Below are 10732 nucleotides of genomic sequence, written 5' to 3'. Positions count from 1 at the left end.
GCAGAGGGTACGATGACGTCAGAGATGCCGGAGCGTCTGCACACATTCCTCTCCAGGTCATCAGCCTTGACTTGGGAAAGGAGCACATGTGACCAGCTGCACTGAAAAAACACCATCGTGAACCTTCGCAGAGAAACCAGATGGCTCCAGGCCGACGGTAAAAATAGCTCGTCACACAGCACAGCCCAAACTAGAAGCGAGGCAGTGCTTTAGGGCCTCTCAGGTTTTGATTTCAACTGGCCAAAAAGGTTAAAAAGTGTTTTAACTCAACGGAGAGAAACTGCCTTGGAAAGAGAGGTTAAAAATACAAGTGTTCTGCATTTTACCTGGCTTATTTCATATGCATTTGACTGTCACCAGCAAAAGAATGAAAACTATCTCCAGCTAGATAAAAAAAGTATGTGTCCTTCTTCTTGTTTGACCATAATAAGAAAAACTGGCAGATCAGCGTGCAGCTCAGTAAAGAACTTCTGCAATACGTGTGCTAATGGGAGGAGTGGACATGAAAACTTGTGCTTTATAGTTAATGATGTTTGAAGACTCAGATTTACAGACTTATTGGAGCTCTAATTTGTTTATTTTGTTACTTATTTCACAGAAGCTGTTTAATCCATCTCCCATTGCTCCAGTGAGGTTTCTATTTCTACCCATGGGGGTGAATCACCCTTGGCCATTTAGGGATACGTTTAGAACATGATTTTTCAAGTCAGGACCCAAGTGAAATTTTGATTCCCCAACCAGAGCCTAGAAGCTCAGCACACTAGCAGCCATTGTGCTCTGCCTTGGTGTTGGCCTTGGTGCACTGATTGTATTACACAGAATAGAGGTGATTGGAAGAGTTCCACAGACCAAAAATAGCTCGGATAATAAGTCCTTACAGGACAAGAGGAAGTAAGTGGCATTTGACTTGGGGTTCCCTCGGTCCCCTGACCTGGTGAACAAGAACACGCTTTTGTATCTTTCAGTTGTTGAAACTGACGTGGTCTGGGTCCACATTCAATCAGCAAAGAAGTACTTGTCCTCACACACAGTGTTGTTCTGTCCCGGGAACCGTGAATGCTTTTCTTATTCGACTTAAACTTCTAGTGCCTCATTAATAGAACAGACCCTTGATGCCTGGTTACTAAAAAATCTCAGCTCTGTGGGGATTTACTTTTGAGTTCTTAGTAAAAGATAAAAATAAGTCAAACTGAATCTAATTAGAATTTTCACCTACATGCCATAAATAGTTTCAGTGTTCAATTCCACATCTTCAAAAGTATAGAATAATTGTTCTTGAAGGTCTACTTTATAGTTTTTAAAGTGTGAATCCCTTGAAACTGAACATTATCCCTAGTGTTCCTTTTTGTTCAGTAGGGCAGAATTTTAATACGACAAGGATGAGGTTTGTGAATTTATAACAGCCCTGGTAGGATTCTCAGCGTTTTCTCTCTGAGTGTCAGGAGTTAGCTCAGAGTCATTTCTGAGAAAAGAAAAGTAAAATCCTTCCACCCACCTTGAGACTTTTCCTTAACTATTTTTTTGATTAAAAGTTGATTTCCATTCCAAAAAGAGAAACTCATAGTTCTGATCTTATTTTTCTACTTAACAGAAGAAAAGTTTACATGCTTTTCTCCTCCATTGGAAGACGTCCATAATTATAAATATTTTGACCCATGTTTTCTTGTAATACCTCGTGGTTCTATTTTTAGCATTTACATTTTCTATAGAGCTGGAATTTATTTTGGTGTAAAGAATAAAATAGGGCTTCCCTGGTGGCGCAGTGGTTGAGAATCTGCCTGCTAATGCAGGGGACATGGGTTCGAGCCCTGGTCTGGGAGGATCCCACATGCCGCGGAGCAACTAGGCCCATGAGCCACAACTACTGAGCCTGCGCATCTGGAGCCTGTGCTCCGCAACAAGAGAGGCCGCGATAGTGAGAGGCCCGTGCACCGCGACGAAGAGTGGCCCCCACTCGCCACAACTAGAGAAAGCCCTCGCACAGAATTGAAGACCCAACACAGCAAAAATTAATTAATAAACTCCTACCCCCAACATCTTCTTAAAAAAAAAAAAAGAATAAAGTATAAACCCAGTTCTGTATAATGGCTTTCCATTTGTCCAAATACAATGTGGCACTGACTTGAAACACTTTTATTACATACTAAGATTTATGTATACCGGCCTCTCTGTTCTTTTCCATTGCCATATCTATTTTAATTACCACAGTTTTAACCAGTGTATTTTTTATGTTGCCACATTGTTTTAACCACTGTATTATATATCATAACACATTTTATATTTATTACGCCATATATTAAAATGTATTATAAAGAGATACTGTTCATCTTTTCTCTTCTTTTCCGAAATTGCCCTGGCTACTCCTTGAACCTCTTAATAATCTGTGGCCTAATCGATCAAGTCTTCTGGCCGCCTCCCTCTCCTCCAATTGGCTGGGATATCTATTATTAATTTAGATAGTACAAATATTTCAAAATGTTCCTTGTGCTGAAGCATAAAAGTACTCAGTATTCCTTGAATACTTCCTCCGGAAGTTTATTCCTAAGTGCTTAAAGTTTTTGGTTTGTGGTTGTGACTGAGTGAATGCTCTCTCTCTTACTTGATACTTTCATTTTCTTTTTTGAGTTTAGGAAAGTATTGATTTTTTGCACATTACTTTTAAAACTAACAGCTTTGCTATATTCTTTTAATATTTCTAATTGTTTTTCAGTTGTGAAACTTTCTTTAGTAGATAAAGCAAAACTGAGTCACATTTGTACTTTACATCATCAAAATATAGAGTCTGAAATAATGAAGTTTTGCTGTAACTGAGGACATGCACATTTCTATACATCTTTTTAGCTTTCATATCTTTACAGATTTGAACCTTGTCCAACAGGAACAAAATAAAAATGAAGGTGTAGGGCCCACTCTCAGCCCATTGGCTAAAATACCCTGATCATAAGCACTTTTTCCCCATTCTCTTTATTACAGGTTTTCGCTTTTGTACAATGGAAAGAGTGATAATTCCTCTTTTCTCCCTACTTTGAGGTGATATGAGGATGAATGAGACAATGAAGCCAGGTGCTGTGACTAGCTTCCCAACAGATACCACACTGCATCCACCAAACACATCTGCCAGTACTCACCAATAAAACTGCTACCTGCAGGTTTTAGCGTTGGTAAGAGTGGAGTTGCTTGTATTGTACTTGCCTTACTTTTGATATAACAATTATAAACTCTGAAATTTTTTTTTAATGATTTGAAGGCACTGGGGAGAAACTGGTTGAAAGCGTCAGGCAGTGTGGGGTGGCTGGGAGTCAGGAAGAAAGCCGAGACTTACTGGACTGAGGGGTAGAAGACGGAGAATGGGGCAGTGGAGTGGTGGGTACTGAGGGTGGAAATCCTGGAACAGAGGGAGCCGCAGAGTCGGAATATAAACTCCTCTCAAACCCTCTACTGACTCAAACTGTGCATATGTTGGGTGGACTGCAAAACATCTAGCAGAAAACAAAAGGCACAAGACAAAGAGATGAGGAGAGATTCTAGCTGTTCCCACCACAAAGCAAACAAAGTTTAGAGTTTTGAAACCTACCAAGTTAGAGGGGTTTGGTAAACATCTCAGAGTTATTCTGAAACCATAAAAGGGCCCTCCCTTACAGTAAACATTATGTCCCAGGACTGCAGGGTTCACCCCAGGAGTAAGAGAGAAACCAAAACAGACCTGCCCTCAATACATGTTAAACCAAGACTCCACAAGTGAGAGTAGGTCACTCAGTACTTTAACTGCCTGCTATTCCACAAATCAACACTCTTCAAGGAACATAAGAGATTCCGTAGTGTCTACAATGTGTCATCTACAATGTCCTGTATACCATAAAGAAATTACTACATATGTGAAGAAACAGGGGAATGTAATCCATAGTTAAGAGAAAAATCAGTCAGTCGAAATATATTCTGAATGACTAAGATGTTGGAATTAGCAGATATGAATTTTTTTAAAGCAGATGTTATAAATAAGTTCCAAAAAATAAACGATAAGATGGCCATAAGGGGTGAGCAGATGGAAAATCTCAGAAAAGAAATGGAAACTATACTTTAAAGAGGAGGAGAAGGGAAGAAGAACCAAAATGAAACTCTAGAGCTGACAAGTATAATATCTGGAACGAAAAAAACTTCCTGGATGGGCTTCACAGCCAATGAAGAAGCAGAAGAAAGGGTCTGTGAATTTGAACACAAATCAGTAGAACTTATCCAATCTTAAAAAACAAAAACAAACAAACAAACAAAAATAAAACACCTGAAGAAAAAGAGAAAAAGGATCCAAAAAAGGTCAAGGTAAAAGGTGTAACTGGGTATCTTTTGAGGACCCCATCCAAATCAAGGTTTGATCAATCCATGGCTCAGTGAGCTCTCGTAGAACTGCTTCCAAAGGCCTCGCTTCCTGGATGAACAGCTTAACTCAGGCCACCTCTCCACGTCTTCCCAGCCCCGTGAACCTCAGCATCACCCTTGCTGATCCAGTGGAGACTATCCTAACGGAAGGGGAGAGTGCCTGGAAGCAGCTGTCAGTTTTTTGGAGGTGGCCTCCTAACTGTAACAATGGAATGACCCTTGACTTCCCCAGTAAGGTAGAGCACTCTACAAAAATTAGTTGAGTCAATGATTGTACAATCTGTAGGAAGAAGAACATGGGAGACTGAGAAGGCTCCTGAGAAAGTGGCTCACACTATTGACCTGCTGACCCAACAGGAGCCAAAGCATGGCCAGAAGAAGATGGATGAACTGAGCCAAAAACCAGAGGTTTAGAAAGCGGAGGTTTCAGAGAGATCCGAAACAGACGTAGTTGGAATAAGGCAGTAAAGGAACTGGAGGGGAAAAAAGGCTCTGCTCAAAGAGTGAGCACAAGATTCAAGAGGCAAGCTACTTACAGGAGATGGCAGGACGCAGAACTGCCTAGCCAGTCCAGATCCTTCAAAGGAAATCTGCACATCCACGCAGACCCAGCAGGGGAGCTCACAAAATCAGCAGAAGCACTGGCTCTTCATCTTCTCCAGAACTGAACTCGATTTCCTCCCCCAGCTTAGCAAACAGCACCTCCAGCTGCCTAATTATGTCCTATAGGAAACCTGGGAGTAATGTTTTATTCTTCCCTTTCCTCGCTCCCACATTCAACCGCTCGAGAACTATTGGTTCTTCTGTCTCCACTGTCACCACTCTGTTTCAGGCTGTTATCACCTTTGTGCCAAACTATTGAAACAGATGTTTATTTGATTTCTCTGCTTCCCACTCTGGCCCACCTTCATCTTTTCTCTACACATCAACCCCTGTGACCATATGAGAATATAAATTGGATCATTACTTCCCTACTTAAATCAATAGCTTCCATCACACCTGATACAAAATTCACATTTTTTACTGCACAATCGAAACCCTATTTCCCCAATCTCATTGCTCACAACTCCTCACCTAGATCATTATATTCCAGTCTCCCCAGTATTGTACAGACCAACACTAGTATGGCAAACTCCTCCCTCTTCTAGCTGGACACCTTCATGGAATATCTTCTTTCTCTCTTTGTGAAGTGACCTCCTACCTGTATCAAATGTCTGACTCCTTCTTTTCCTGTGGATCTCCACTGAGAAGGCCACTTCCTCAGAAACGCCTTCCCTTACTCCCTTGTCTGAAGTCGATCTTGGCTATTCTCCCACTCAGCACCCTATTCATTTTGTGAGACTTACGCCAACTTGGAATTAAGCATGTTTTACTTGTTTGTTTACCATCTTCCTGCTAGAATATAAGTTCAGTGAGGGCAGAGTCACAGCAATTTTGTTCAGCTCAGGACCCAGCACACTGTAGGTGCCCCACAAATATTTGATAAATGACTGAATGGAGGGAGACATCTTCAGAGTTCATGTAGACCCCCTCCCACTTCCCAGCTCCTCAATGAGTAGACCTACCTTCAATCTCTTCCCCACACTAATCTCACGGAGAACAGGGGCCTCAAGCAAGTAAAGCTATAAGTTCCTGATGTAAAGTTCTGGGGAGGTCGTCAGAAACAATTTTAAGTAAATTTAGCTAAAAATCATGATAGGAATTGTAAGGCAAGAAACCACGTACTCAATACCATAGTGCACTCACTATTCAATCCCGATAATTGGTCTTGTTCACCCATATTTTAGCAAATCAGCCTGAGATAAAAATGATCATACAAACAAAAGATGCTATCCCCAAAAGTGATTTTCAGTTTGTAGTTTTAAAAATATTATCTTTTCCTAGAAAACCAGAACAATTTTTATTCTCACATTTCATCTCTTGGTGTTACTGAGGTCACAGACACAGGCTTTAGACATTTAGAAATTATACGTTCTACCCTCGATACGGAGTATGGTGCCACTGACTCACGTTAATTGAGCAGCCATTTGCCCTGTTTATCCAGCTGTGGTACTGGTTTGGGTTACCCCATCTACCCTTTCCTTGAGTTCTCTTTCCAGCTACCCTAGGAGCTTTTATTCTTCTAGAAATTAAGTGACCTGCAAATCTTGGTTTCATTAGCACCATGTTTTAAGAAATTTAGTTAGTATTTGAGACACATGCACTGCCAGTGTGTCAAATGTGTGTCTGTGTGTGTGTCTGCGTGTGATTAATAAATTACAGGTGGCTTATCTTGATACAGTATTTCTACTTCCCATCCATTCCCTGAGGACTGTCCTAACCCTATCCTGCCCTCACTCCATTTACGTGACTTATGATGTAAATTAAAATTGAAAGGACATCATTAAAATAGTTTTTGAAGCATGTGGGAGTTTAAAAGTTACTGCTTTACAGTTTTGTTTTGTTTGGCAGTTTAGACACATTTTATAACCTAAATAGTAATTTAGAATATGAAGAGTATAAGCCTGTTAGAATTATTATAGCTAGAAACCTTTATCATAGTATGTCGTGTGTATGTACAAAATCAACATTATTGAGCACTTAAATTGTAGTATATATTTTATAATATGTTACCACATTTAACCCTCAAATTATTCTGCAAGGTACATATTATCATTTGCTTTTTACAGAGGAGGAAACTGGTGCAGAGAGAGATTAAGCACCACACCAAATGTCCGACAGCTGATACATACATCCAGGATTTGAACTCATCCAAAGTGTCTGGCTGCAAAGGTTGTGCTTATAGCACTGTGAGAATTCTACTAATTTAGCAGAATGTGTTAAAATTCCAGTATTCTGGAATGTGTTGTTCTAATTCCTGAGTTATGCAGTTATATGGCCCTTTTTAGCACACGGGTCATAAATTTTCAACTGGAGTTAAATCTTTCACTCAGAAGAAACAGGAAACGGTTACACGCAGTTCTGTGATGCTCTGTTTTGCAACATTATACATTTGTGAAACTACCATCACACAGGAAATAATGTAACTAAAGTCTGCTAAAAATATGGCAGTACAAACAACTTTAATCTCCTTTCTTAGAATGTAATTTTTTCAAGCATTTTCAAAGAAACAGTTTCCATCTGAAGAGAGGCCCATGTAGACACGTTTTAAAGAGAGACGTGGAAAGCACCTGGAATTGATTTTTGTTAAGTCTATCTAGAAACAAGGAGAAGCAGAGGGCTCCTCCCAAACATCTGAACTCAGATATATACATAAAATATCTTTGGGCTGGGAGAAACGTGTGTGTGTGTTGGCGAGTTGGGGGGCCCTGAGGGAGGGGAGCGGGGGTGGTTATGGGGGTCACCAGGAAGGAGTGAAGGAGGAATTCTAAGAACAAAGTTTTAGAACAACTTAGGAAGAGGAGTTTGAGTGCAAGTTCCCGTTCAAAATACTAAATATAAGAAAAACTTAATCTAGATAAAACAGAAGAAAACACACCTGGTTGTGTTTTTCCCCCTAAACCCTCAACCGTTCACCACAATTGAATCCAGGATCAGATGATGGCACGGTGTCTGCTTGAAGCTGAGGTTTTGTTTCTTTTTCTTTAGTTGCCAAGCAACGTGTTTGCTTAGATGTTCTTTCCCATTACGTTTATGTTCATATGCTGGATGTTTATTTGCTCTGATACAAACCATGTACAAACTTACAGGGGTTAAAATATTTTGTGCAATTCTAATATTGATATTTTCCCTTTATGGACCTCTATTTCTCTCAAACTTTTTCTATTTATGAACATACATGTTTTGTCCAAATAGCTAGGGAATATTTTAAGTGAAAGAGAAAGTGGGATTATGGCTCAAGACAGATGGAACACATGCATTTTCTTTTTCCTTTCCAAAATCTATCTATGAGATGAAATGTATTTCAAAATTATGTTATTTACGGTTGTGGAGCAAACTTGGGGGCTTAAAGCAACAAACATGTTTTTGGTGTCCCACAGTCTGGTGGGGATTAGGGAGCATTTTACCTGGGAGTTTCCAGCCGAGGGTCTCTCACGAGGCTGTAATCAAGATGTTGGTGGGCCGGGGGTTGGGCTGCAGCCATCTGAAGGCGGTACGGACCTGGGGTTTGTTGCCGAGCTCCCTCCCGTGGCTGTTGGCAGGAGGCCTCAGCTTCTTACCATGGGGCCTCTGCACAGCGCTGATTGAGTGATCTCCTGACGTGGCACCTGGCTTCCCTCAGCTCGAGTGACCCCAGAGATGGAGGGCAAGGCGGAAGCCAGCGTGTCTTTCCTGACCTAGCCTCAGAAGTCCAGCTTCTATTAGTCACACAGACTAACTTTTTTTTAAAGTGGGGCGTAGTTGTTTTAAAATGTTGTGTTAGTTTCTACTGTACAGCAAAGTGAAGCAGAGTTCCCTGTGCTCTGCAGCAGGTTCTCATTAGTTAATCTATTTTATACATATTAGTGTGTATACACGTCAATCCCAGTCTCCCAGTTCATCCCACCACCACCACTCCCCACGCCCCTGCTTCCCCCCCTGGTGTCCATACATTTGTTCTCTACATCTGTGTCTCTGTTTCTGTCTTGCAAACTGGTTCATTGGTACAATTTTTCTAGATTCCACATACATGCGTTAATATACAATATTTGTTTTTCTCTTTCTGACATACTTCACTCTGTATGACAGTCTCTAGGTCCATCCACGTCTCTACAAATGACCCAGTTTCATTCCTTTTCATGGCTGAGTAATATTCCATTGTATATATGTGCCACATCTTCTTTATCCATTCATCTGATGATGGACACTTAGGTTCTTTCCATCTCTGGGCTATTGTAAATAGAGCTGCAATGAACATTTTGGTACATGACTCTTTTTGAATTATGGTTTTCTTAGGGTATATGCCCAGTAGTGGGATTGCTGGGTCGTATGGTAGTTCTATTTTTAGTTTTTTAAGGAACCTCCACACTGTTCTCCACAGTGGCTGTGTCAATTTACATTCCCACCAACAGTGCAAAAGGGTTCCCTTTTCTCCACACCCTCTCCAGCATTTGCTGTTTGTAGATTTTCTGATGATGCCCATTCTAACTGGTGTGAGGTGATACCTCATTGTAGTTTTGATTTGCATTTCTCTAATCGTTAGTGATGTTGAGCATCTTTCCATCACACAGACTAACTTTGACACAAAGTAGGGAGGAGTTGGAAGGGATGTGAATACGAGGAGAAGGAGATCACTGGGGGCTTATCTCGGAGGCTGGGCACCACAGAAAGAAAAATCCAAATCAGCACAGTAGAAGGGACATGGTAGCCATCTGAAGACCAGAAAATAAGAGGACTTTTGGGAGGGTAGAAAGCAAATGGAACTATAGACTATTGATAGATAAATAAAAACAAGAATCCTGGATATAAAAACCTATGGATGTTGTCAAATGAATAGTCAGACGGAAATTTATAGCCTTAATTCATTATTAGAAAATCCAGAATATGGAAAATATATTAACTAAACATTTAACTCAAATAATTATAGAAACTCATTAATTTCAGCTTTTGTTTGACGTAAGAGTTTTTTAAAGTACTTATGAACAATAAAACCAAAAGCTGTTTCTCTAAAAAGACCAAAAAGTAGCAAAGCTTTTTGAAAGTCTGATCAAGAACGAAAGAGGAAAGATATATATAAAAACTAAAACTCAAAAACTAAAATGAACCAACCCACAAATCATGAGAAATAATAAATCACTGTTTTAAGCCACAGAGTGTGGTGGTGGCTTAATACACAGCAGTGGATAACGGAGACACACAGCTCATAACCTCGTCCATCCAGGGGTTGCGGTTGGGTCAGTGGCACTCTGGCCAATTCGAAGAAAGAGTGGCACACGTTTTCCATCGTGGGCGCCAGATGTAAGTATTTCAGCCTTTAGGGGCCAAATGATCTCTGTTCAAATAGTCAGCTCTGCCACTGTGGCACAAAAACTGCTATAGATGAAATATATTGAATTGTGTGGTGTTTTCCAACAAAACTTTATTTACAAAAACAATGCAGACTGGATTCGGCCCACGCGTTGCCATTGCCAAGCCCTCAACTAGAGCAGCATGTTTCTCGGCCATGGGTTTTGGTTCAGGGAAGGGCACGTGGTGCAGTCAGATCCAGTGGGTCTCAGAACTAGAACTCTGTGACTCTGTTAGGAGGAGAAAATCACTGTTTTCTCCTGTGGTTGTCAACTAGAAGAGGGAAACGTGGAGACATTGCCGCTTGTCAACTAGAAGAGGGAAACGTGGAGATGCTGCCACTTGTCAACTAGAAGAGGGAAACGTGGAGACGTTGCCGGCGCCTTGAGGCCATGAAGGGACCACAGTCTAACATGGAGGAATACATGGCCAA

This window comes from Lagenorhynchus albirostris, chromosome 1, assembly GCF_949774975.1.
Source record: "Lagenorhynchus albirostris chromosome 1, mLagAlb1.1, whole genome shotgun sequence".
In the NCBI taxonomy this organism is placed as follows: Eukaryota; Metazoa; Chordata; class Mammalia; order Artiodactyla; family Delphinidae; genus Lagenorhynchus; species Lagenorhynchus albirostris.
Note: the sequence above shows the minus strand (reverse complement) of the source record.